The sequence below is a fragment of the Papaver somniferum genome, chromosome 5, assembly GCF_003573695.1.
Source record: "Papaver somniferum cultivar HN1 chromosome 5, ASM357369v1, whole genome shotgun sequence".
NCBI lineage: Eukaryota > Viridiplantae > Streptophyta > Magnoliopsida > Ranunculales > Papaveraceae > Papaver > Papaver somniferum.
In genome coordinates, this window is record NC_039362.1 from 11778233 (window position 1) to 11789505 (window position 11273).

The following is an 11273-nucleotide window of genomic DNA, read 5'->3' on the forward strand; positions in this document are numbered from 1 at the left end:
TTGCCAAATTATTTATTATGAAAAATATTTCCAAATTTCCATTTACCCTCTGTGTTCATCTCTCTCATCTTAAATCATTTCATGTTTCTACTCTTAAATCTTCTAACCTCCCCCTAGAAAACGAAACAAGTGGTTTACTTTGATCATCTGATTCATCTCTGGATAAACCATATATTCCCCTGTCAGTTTTTCTTTGCGGAATAATCGTATCGACCGTGTAAGTAATTATTTTCTGTACTGCTTTGTTAACTGGGATTGTAACTATAATGGTCATAGTAGGGTAAATATTGTCTTCACATGCAACTGTATGTGGGTATCTAACCTCTGATTATTTGTATGATTCATATATGATAACTGAACTCACGTTGTGATTTGTGATTACTCTTTGTGTACGTATTACTCTTTGAAATGATATTTCGTAGTTTTATTCGGACCACAATATCATTTTCACAAGATTTTCACAAGTTTTTTCTCCTTCCAGGTATCTGAGAATTCATAATGGATCCTAGAGTAATGGATTAATCTTGGATGTATACCGATAGAACCAAACCGCGTTATCAAGACGGAGTCGATGCATTTATAAAGTTTGCTACGCATACATACCAATAGGATATTGCGAATAGGAAACGAAAACCATACGACAAGGGAAAAGTTAAGTTTCTATGTCCATGTGTGAAATGTCTCAACCTCTATGCGCACAAGGCAAGTAAAGTTCAGTTTCATTTATATTCTTCTGGATTCATTCAAAATTATGAGGTATGGACTAAGCAAGGATAAGGAGATGAGTCATCATGGTGGACACTTCTGGATGGTAATGGCAGCAACGGTCCGCACTCTGATGAACCAACACATGCTGCAGAGACTATAGAAATGGTTAGTGCTTTATTATGAGACAAATTTTCAAAGGATTCTGAGAAGATGAAACAGATACTCGAAAATGCTGGGAAACCCCTATACGAAGGATGTGCCGATTTTACAAAGATATCTGCAATGTGTGAACTGCTTAACCTGAAGAGCAAGCACGGAGCTTCCAACAAGTTATTTAATGAACTTCTACCGCTATTAAAATCCATGCTCCTCCAGGAAATGAGATGATGAAAAGTACATATGAAGCTAAGAAGGTGATGAGAGATTTGGGTTCAGGTTACGAAAAGATACATGTATGCATCAATGACTACATTCTCTATAGGAAGGATTACAAGGATCACATCAAGTGTCCCACCTGTGGGGAATCAAGATGGAAAGTTGACGACACCACCCACGAGGTTTATGAAAAAATTCCGGCAAAAGTCTTGTGGTATTTCCCAATTATCCCAAGACTGAAACGGCTGTTTCAATCAAAGAGAATTGTCGAATATTTATTGTGGCACGACACCAGAAAGAAAGAAGAGGGTTTTTTACGGCATCCGACGGACTCACCAGCATGGAAAAATATAGATGAAAGATATCCCATAATTCGTGATGATCCTCGAAATCTGCGGCTAGGCATTTCGGATGACGGGGTTGATGTAAACAAAGGCATGCAAAAACAGCACAATGTGTGGCCAATTCTGACAGTGATTTACAACCTTCCGCCATAGTTGTGTATGAAGAGAAAGTTCACCATGTTGTCATTAATTATCGATAGGGGCCTTGTAAGGACATTGATGTTATGTTACAACCGTTTGTCGAGGATCTCAAGGAATTGTTTGAGGGAGTCCAATGTTTTGATGTGCTGAAACAGAAGATGTTTACTCTACGTGTGGTTGTTTTATGGACAATAAATGATTACCATGCTCTCGGTACACTGTGTGGCTGCCCCTACCAGGGACGAGACGCCTGTAAGGTGTGTGGGAGAAATACTTACTATGTCAGGCTAAAACATTGTAGAAAAGAGGTTTATACCGGGCATAGAAGATACCTACCATACGATCATCCATTCATACATCAGAAGGGGTTCAATGGAAAAGATGAAACTGAAAAGGCTCCGGAACTTATGACCCCATCACAAATATACAATGAAGTAAAGTCTATAAATAATAAATGGGGAAAGGGACGGAAGAACATTGTGGTGGAATTCGTGCAGGATAACCCTGGAAGAGGTGGAAAGATGAAGAGAATCGAAAAGACCATCGACCCAAAAAAGGGTAAGGAGAAGGAGACCGAAAGGCGCTACTGAAAAAAGTTCAATATATGGTTCAGTCTCCTCCCCTACTGGCGGTATCATGTTGTCCACCATTGCATAGATCTCATGCACGTCGAAAAGAATGTATGCGAGAGTATCGTTGGAACATTGTTGAACAATGAATTTAAGTCGAAAGACCACCTTGCTGCTCGAATGGACCTGAAGGAGATGGGTTTTAGAGACGAGTTGCAACCTCGGGAAAATGGAAAAGGGGATATATACTAAAGGAAGCATGTCACTCATTAACCGGAGAAAAAGGACAAGTTCTGTGCAACATTATCCGAGATAAAGGTTCCACAAGGGTATTATTCAAACTTTTCAACCCTGGTGAATCGAAAAGATCGAAAGCTTATCGGACTAAAATCGCATGATTATCACATGCTAATGCAGCATTTTTTTCCCATTGCGATTAAATCAATTATGTCGCAGCGAACAAGATATGTTATTATCAGGTTTTGTTTCTTTTTCAGGGCAATATCTAGCAAAGAAATCAAGGTGGGAGAGCTAGAAAAATTGCAGCCGGATCTCGTTGTGACGTTGTGCTTGCTCGAGAAATACTTTCCTCTATCCTTTTTCGACATCATGGTTCATTTAACTGTGCATCTTACCAGGGAAGTGCAAATTTGTGGTCCTGTATTCTTTCGATGGATGTATCCGTTTGAAAGGTGCATGAAGGTCATTAAAGGGAATGTGCGAAACAGAAACAGACCTGGAGGAAGCATTGCTGAAGGGAACCTTGCGGAAGAGACAATTGAGGTTATCAGTGAGCGCCAACAAAGCATGAATGATACAGTCGGAATTCCACCAGACAAACTCAACACATCTGACACTGGCGATGATTCTTATTCTTTCAGGGGAAAACCAATGTCAAATCCTAAGTTTCCTCGTGTTGATAAGGATCTGTTTGATAAAGCACATTTCTATGTATTGCGGAATTCGCCTGAAGTTGTTCCTTATGTTGAGTAAGTATAACTAGATCTAACCAAATAACCTCATTTTTTATTTAGTTTTTGATTCTGTGTCCGAATTTCTGTAAAGATAATAACATTAATCATTGCATTGTCCAACCGACACCAGAATTTTTTGAAGGATAAATATCTTGGTATGAGTGATAGACAGCTAGATCAAAAACATCGTGAAGAGCTCGCCAAATGGTTACAAAAAGTGCTAAGAGTTTGCAGAAAATGTCACTCTTTCTATGTAACTTTTGCGTTGAGATGGAGGCTAATCCTTATAATGTATTTCAGGTTGATAGTGAGTGGGCAGACTCTAGGGAAAACTTCAATCAGGACTTAAGGTGGCTATCAATCCCACTGAATGCACAAGTAGAGACATACGAAGTATATCACATCAATGGATACATGTTTCATATAAAATCTCATGATGGTTCTACTAACCAGAATAGCGGGGTTTACGTAGAGGCAACTAACACGCACATTCGAAAAGCAGGGATTACCCTTAATCTGGCGGATTATTATGGTGTTTTACAAGAGATATGGGTGCTGACATATCATTCGCTGAAAGTGACACTTTTCATGTGTAAATGGGTTACCAAAGCAGGGGTCTCAAAATACAAACTTGGCTACATTTTTGTTGAGCTTGATAAGTTGGGACTCCAGGATGATCCTTTCGTTGTATCCTCCCAAGCTAAGCAGGTATTTTATGTGCCATACCAGGAAAATAAAAAAAAGTCTATTGTGTTAGGTGCACCTACCCAAATCTGGAAATATGCTGGTGATGATGTCGACGAGGAATTCAGTACGGCAGTTATTTGTCGGAATGAGTATAAATTGCCAAAGGTAGATAAACTTGACCTACAAAGTACATCCAAGGATGATTACTATCGGGATGACATTAAGGGTAGAACTTTAAGGAAAGCACCATCACCAACAGCAGTCCCTGCTTCTCAAACGACTACATCTGAGCAACCATTTCCAAGGACTAAGCAACAAGCCAGGTCATAGAATGTAGTTGTTTGGATTTTTCTGTTAACTAGAGAATGAATGTATGGATTGTTGAAAAAAAAAATTGATTCTTAAATCATGGTGGGGTTTTGTATGCAAATAGGTTTTAGCAATGTTGGATGAGTTTGTATTTGGCTATACTGATTGTTGAATTAATATTCTGTCATGCTAGGATTAGTAGTAATAGTACTAGGCTTGCACATAGATTTATTTTTGGAATTGGGCCTAAAATAGTCTTTGAATTAATCTTACTCCAACAGCATTTCATAAATTGGAGTAATACCCACCATCTTAAACAACATTTTATATACCCTATTGATTCATTAATTCAGTCATTCCTACCCATCTCTACTTAACAATCATTGGAAATTTAGAATCATTCACCAAGAACATTGCTTGTTTGTACATTTACTGTATTCAATCCATTACTACTGAAATCAAAAGAGCAAGAAAAACTGACACTTTATGTTCAAACCCTTCAAACATACATCCATCACAAGTTTAATACTACTGAAAATTCAAACAACTGGAAGAAAACAACTAGTTTAATTACATCTAAAGAAGGAAAAAGCAAACAGAATACGACTTCTAAACACCCGACAGGCTACCAGTGCCATTACTTCTTTTTACAATCAAAATTCAAAGATGCACATTACTAATCTACCTGACATAAAAAGTTTACCCAATCATAACCACTGCAACTCTCCCAGCTGATATCCAAACAATGCACCTGCTGCAAACTGAACCCCAAAATCCCCCTAGCATCTTCTTCATCAACACCATCTATCAAACAAAAAAACAAACAAACTACCACCAAATGTCTGAAATTGAAACCCCATTATCCATACACTTTTTCAGCAACATAAAGTACCATAAATATCCCCAAGAGTTTTCACGAAGATGCACAAGAGAAATAGTAATCAAAATACCACATTACTCTAGTTCTAAGGGATTTGACAGTATAAGGCAATCACCAAGAATCGCCATCACTGTTGCTGCTGTAGTTTAACTCATCCTCTTCATAGTAGGCACCAGTACCATCATCATCGTCTGAAGATGTGTAGGGACCCTGGAGATCATCATCTTCGTTTTCTTCTTCTTAATCTTCTGCTTCACTGCAAACCACCATCTCACCGGAAAACACAGGCTCTCCATCGAGGTTTAACCCAGGAATCTCCTCTCCGTCAAAATCCACATTTAGGGTTCCGACATGGTTCGAGCAAACTTACGAGGGTTGTTCTTCTTTTCGGAAAGATAGAACTTGTACATCACATCTTCAAACTCTTGCCTCTTCCTCTTCTTTTTCTCTGCTTCTTTTGCTCTCTCATCTCTCTTCATTGAATCATCACTGCGCTCCTTATCTTATCCTCCTTCACAGTTCTTTTCTTCATCTTCACTATCACTTTCTGTAGCACTGCGAGTTTTCCCCCATGAACACTTCCAGTCTCCTCGTCGTTGAAACTTCTGCCTGTATCGACGTGCATCTTTGGCATCCAACTTATCATCCACAACTGAAAATCCTCAACATTTTCAACCCTTAATCTTTCAAATTCTTCTCGCTCCTCTTTCTATTTCTTCCTTATCTTCTCCTGATTCAGGAAAGGAATCAACCTTTCAATCTCAGAGCTTGATAAAGTCCCAATCGTCAACTTTGCACATACCATTGCTTCTGAATCGGGTGGTGGCTCGGTGTGATTTCCATTTGCTGAACTACTAGCATTCTCTGCCATTATCTGTTTTCTTAATCTCTATTTCTATGATTTCTTCTTTGTTATAATAATCTGTTTATCCCCTGCCTTGTTTAATTAATGGTAGCATCTTAGCCATAAATGGTCTTTTATGGAGATTGGTCAAGTGTCTGTCACTTGGATATTAACGCCTTTTCAATGCCATGCGCAACCTCTTCATAGCCGTCATTACTCTACTAAACGTACCCTATTTCCAAAGCCTAAATCTAGTCGCTTAATTCATTAGCTTTTACTCCAATTAAGAGGTGCATTTTTAGGTCAACTGTTTGGTTTTATGCATTCATAGAAGGCAAGTCTGTCAGATGTGTTATTTATAGGCATTCAGATGCAGGTTAACTTGGCAGAGCATCCTGGACTATTTTTTGTTGTTGTCTTCTTGTTTGATGTTGAATCCATTAAAACACTTTCAAAAGCACCAAAATATATTAATGGATTCATGCATCAAACAAGAAACAACAACAAAACCAAGTCCAAGCATTAGTGCTATTGTTTGGGATTAAAGGGGTGAAAGAGTAGTAAAGCAGGAGGAAATGGAAATATAGGTTTTGGGTAAAAGGGATTAATGAGTTGCAGAGCATGAGGAGGAAGAGGAAGAATTTCTTCTTTGTGAGTTGCGGAGCATCAAATGATTCATTTATAGATTGTAACTATCCTTTGGTCCCTATGGAATATCAGAAATAGGTTATTTTAACTAATCTTAAACAACTATAAATTTGCAGCTTGGTGGATTGATTCGTCTTGTTACATAACTCCTTCGAGTCGAGACCATGCGTTCGAATTTGGGTAGAAGCTTTTTTATATATTTTTTGAAAGTCAGTTAATAAATAGAACTGGCGTGTCTATAAAACGCACACTATGGACACGCATACTAGCGTGTCTAATAAAACTAAATTTTTAACCACGCATATAAGCCGGCGTGTCTAGAAAACGCACACTATGGACACGCATACTAGCGTGTCCAATAAACCGAACTTTTTATCCACGCAACAAAACCGGCGTGGCTATTAAATTCCCACTATGGACACGCATACTAGTGTGTAAAATAAACCAAACTTTTTAGCCACGCAATACAACCAACGTGGCTATTAAACGCACACTATGGACATGCATACTAGCGTGTCCAATAAACCGAAATTTTTAACCACGCCTCAAGTGGCGTGACTATTTAAACCAACTTTTTAACCACGCCTCAAGTGGCGTGACTATTTTTATGGACACACCACAACTGGTTCACGTAGCCATAGACTGGTTTATAAACACGCCCAATCAAAAATTAAAAGTTAACATGACTGAACGGTTGATATTTGGACACACTACTAGCCATGGCGTGGCTTAAAGCACTTATATTAACACGCTCATAGAACATGGTGTGTCTATAGGGTAGAAGTCTACCCTATATACACGCCAAAACCAGAAAGGCGTGACAGGGAAATTTATATCTGGCGTGGCTAAAGGCCATTTCTGTACTAGTGACTTTTATCTAGATTGATTCTGACTGTCTAGTTGATTCTCTAGCAAAGTATTTCGGAGTTAGTCCATACAGATTGCTAAGCAAAATATTTGGTGGTGTTTTTATACCCCCGCATTTTCAATTGGTATCAGAGCAGGCAAACACATTTAAGACCTTAAAAGTCTGTGTTTATAGCGATCTGACTATATGGACCATAAATTCTCAATTGACGTGTCACCAGGTTTTAAAAACAACCGAAGGAAAAGGTCTGATAAACTGGTTAATCTTCAAAAGAGATTGGAAGAACAAATCCGGATCTATTCTGGTCTTGTTGCAGAAATCGCAACTCGTAAGCATTTGATATCTAGTAAGAATCTCTCATTGAATGTGAGAGAATCCAGTTGTTCCTTTCTAAAGAATTGTCACCATTCAGATAATGTTCAAAAATCGTTTGTTGAGAAAACTGATGTGACTAGGAACCACTCAGACAAATGTCAAGGGTCTGGCTTATATGTATGCTCATCCAATCATCCTCAACAAGCCTGTATGTCTTCTTCAAAGAGTCTGGAGGCTGCGAGTAATCCGTGCAAGAATACTTTGCAACCTTGTGTTACTCAAGAAGGACATACAACTTTGTCAGTAGATTCCAAACAGAAAAGTACTGACAATATGAGTAATATTGCATTTTATTCTTCCTCTTCCCTTCGATGGTGTAGTGACAGTCGTTGTAGTATTTTTCTACATGTGTTAGGCGACTCTCAACTCTGTGTGTCATCTATCGTTTCTAAAGGTTGAGAAGACTCTACAATCAGAGCAAAAGGAGAACTTCCGGTTGATTGTTATTATTCTCATTTAGAACCAAAAAATATTGATATAACTCTAAACAACTTCTCTTGGGAAAATACAATGAATGGTGAGTTAGATCAACTTCATAGACAAGTTGAGTGGAATCTTGTACCATGCAAGTTCAAAGTCTATAATATTGGTTCTATATGTGTATCCAGGAATAAGGAAGATTATTTAGATAGTTTCAGAGATAATCTCAGGCTCATTCCCCAAGATGAAGAATTCGAGTCTAAAGAAACGTTTGTTACTACAGAATGTTCCTTGTTCCCTCAACCTACTTATAACTGTAGCAAGTCCTATGTGACAAGCGCTTCCAAGAACAAAAGAAGAAGAATCTCTGCTCATGTGTCTTACCTTAGAAAGTCAATATGGGATAAACAAGGGGAGCCTTTTGGTCCTATCATTTCTACCTAACCCTAGACGTTCGCGTCCCCATATATGTCTTGAGAAAATAGGGATTTGCGTCTTTTGTCTCAAGGAGTGTATTTTTGGTTATTTTTGTTTTTATCTATATAAATATCTAAAAATACAAAAGCTTTTGGTTGTCCAGGGTTTTAGTCGTTCGGAAACGGGTAATCTCAAAAGTTTCTATTCCATGGCACCTGTTACTAGATGCACCACAAGCAGGAATGCAACTCTGGCAGCTAACGTACGTCGGTGTACTGGAATTCCCTCTACAAGTTTGAAGAAAGTGAAGGCTACAATTAATGGTAAAAATCCTTCCTTAAACTAGTTCTTGTCTTCTTATCAAAGTGATGAAAATTTCAGGAACCTGGTAAAAGATTTCATCAGCAAAAGAAACAGCTTAAAATCTCGGATCACTGCATCCTTAGAAGATATAATTCACTATGAAAGAATGTTGTCTCAATCTACAAACACTGTACGTAAACTAGAAAAAGAACTTAGTAAGTTGACAGTGTTTTCAAAAGATTTGGAGGAGTTGAATGATCTCTTTGTCAATGGACTCTTCAATAACGAGAAGGAGTTCTCTGAAGAAACTTTGGAAAAGTTCATTAATGCCTAGAACGTCTTCTTTTTTGGATTAGTTGGAAGAATAACTAGTGCTTTGGATAGCAATGATTTTGATTACACATAGATATTATTTTCATCTTTTTTTTTTTTAGATTTATTGGTTTTTATTTTCTAAAAAATATTTGGAAAAGATGATGGTTTGTAATATTTAATCTTTGGTTTGTTATATTGCAACTTGTTATGGGATTTTGGTGTTTACGTCCGTGAACTATGTTGTCCCATATTAGTGTCAAAAGTAAAGTCATTCATGATCATATGTATTTATTTAAGGATGAATAGAATTTTGACAAACACAAAAGTTAAACCTATATTGTCAATTATTTGATGGAAGATAGGTTAAAATCTTTTGTGAACAAGGATAAAGTCTATTATTGTTATGCAAATTATGATGGAAAATAGAATAGATCCTTGTATGTTATCCACGATATTGATCTTCATTGATCCATTTTGTTATGTATTACCGTGAAGGTTCCGTAATATGTCTTGTGTTGAGCACGATACGACTAAGTTGATTATTTTCGATTAGCTTGGGTCGTTGTTCCATAAGATATGTTATGTTAAGCACATGGAACTAAATTAATCTTCTTGTGTGGTTATTTAGTTATTTCTCTGTAAGTTCTCTTATGTCGAGCAAAATAAATAACAATTAAATTGATTACTTTCGTGATTAGTTTGGTTGTTTGTATTCCAATTAGATTAATTATGGGTTCTCTTGTAATTAGTCTAGTTGAGCATTCATATATTCCATGAGTCTCTTGTGTTGAGTATATGAATGGCTACTAATCATGTTTTATTGGTTAATGTAGTCATATATTCCGTAAGGTCTTCCTTAAGTCGAGTATTTGAACGGTTAAGTTAGTCATATCCATATGATTGGTTTAGTCGTAGCTCTGTAAGTTTACTTATGTTGAGAATAAATCAATTAAATTGATCACTCCTTGTGGTTAGTTTGATTACGTATTCCGATTAAATTAATCATGGGTTTACTTGTGATTAATTTGATTGCGTTTTGGATATAAGAATCATTCTTATGGTTTTTGGTGTCCAATAAAAATCCTTTATTTCTTTTCGAGATTAAGGTCGCTCTTGTTGTTCCCTTGGGAATGACATCAAATGGGGGAGAGTTCTTTTGAACTTGTGCTTAATGGTAATATCTTGAGGGGTTTGCGGCTGTGGAATTTTAGAGGGGTTATCTTGTATCTTTAAACTCCTTGATGAATGTTGTTAGCTTCGGCTATATGACTGCATCTAAATTAAGATGATGTGCGTCTTCTCGTTTAGTCATGAAATGTCTCTTGTGGAAAGTTCATTATGATCCCATTCTTGTACCTTTCCCAATGTTATTGACAAAAGGGGGAGAATTAATGTAGTTCACACTACATATACATATGGTTTTCGGATCATTGTGTAAGGGGGAGTGGTTTCCATGATCGATATGGAGTATTGACTAAGGGGGAGTGATACACATCACCTTAGTATTATTGTTAAAGTTGTGATACAATTGGACTTTGACATTTGTAATAATACTATGACACTGTATAACAATGATCGATAATTATGTTTTCTCATTGTTATAGCTACGGATCTTCAACAACGATGATGCTAAACTTACAACCTTTGGAATCATTGGAGTACTTGGAATGAGAAGATTTCAAGGAATGCTAAAGGTTAGACATGTGGAATAGGAGCTACTATAGTTTCATTATCTTTTTTGTATTCCATATGTATTGATAGTTTTGTCACTAAAATTGACAAAGGGGGAGATTGTTAGAGCACTGCTCGGTCAAACTCACATGTGTTGCTATCTCAAGCATGTTTGTCAATATTAGTGATCAAAACTATAAGTCTTGATTTCTAGTCTATTTAGCTAAGTCTCGGACAAGGATAGTAAGTGTAGTTGAGCTCAAGGACTTCATGGCGATTCATCAGACAAGCAGAAGATCTATTCAAGAAACCGGTGGAACTTCTCGACAAAAAGGTATGTGAAGACTTGAACTAATCTGTCACTCAAAAGTATATCTATTCTATCTCTTACTTCTTGAGACAAAAGTCGTATGCTATATATATAG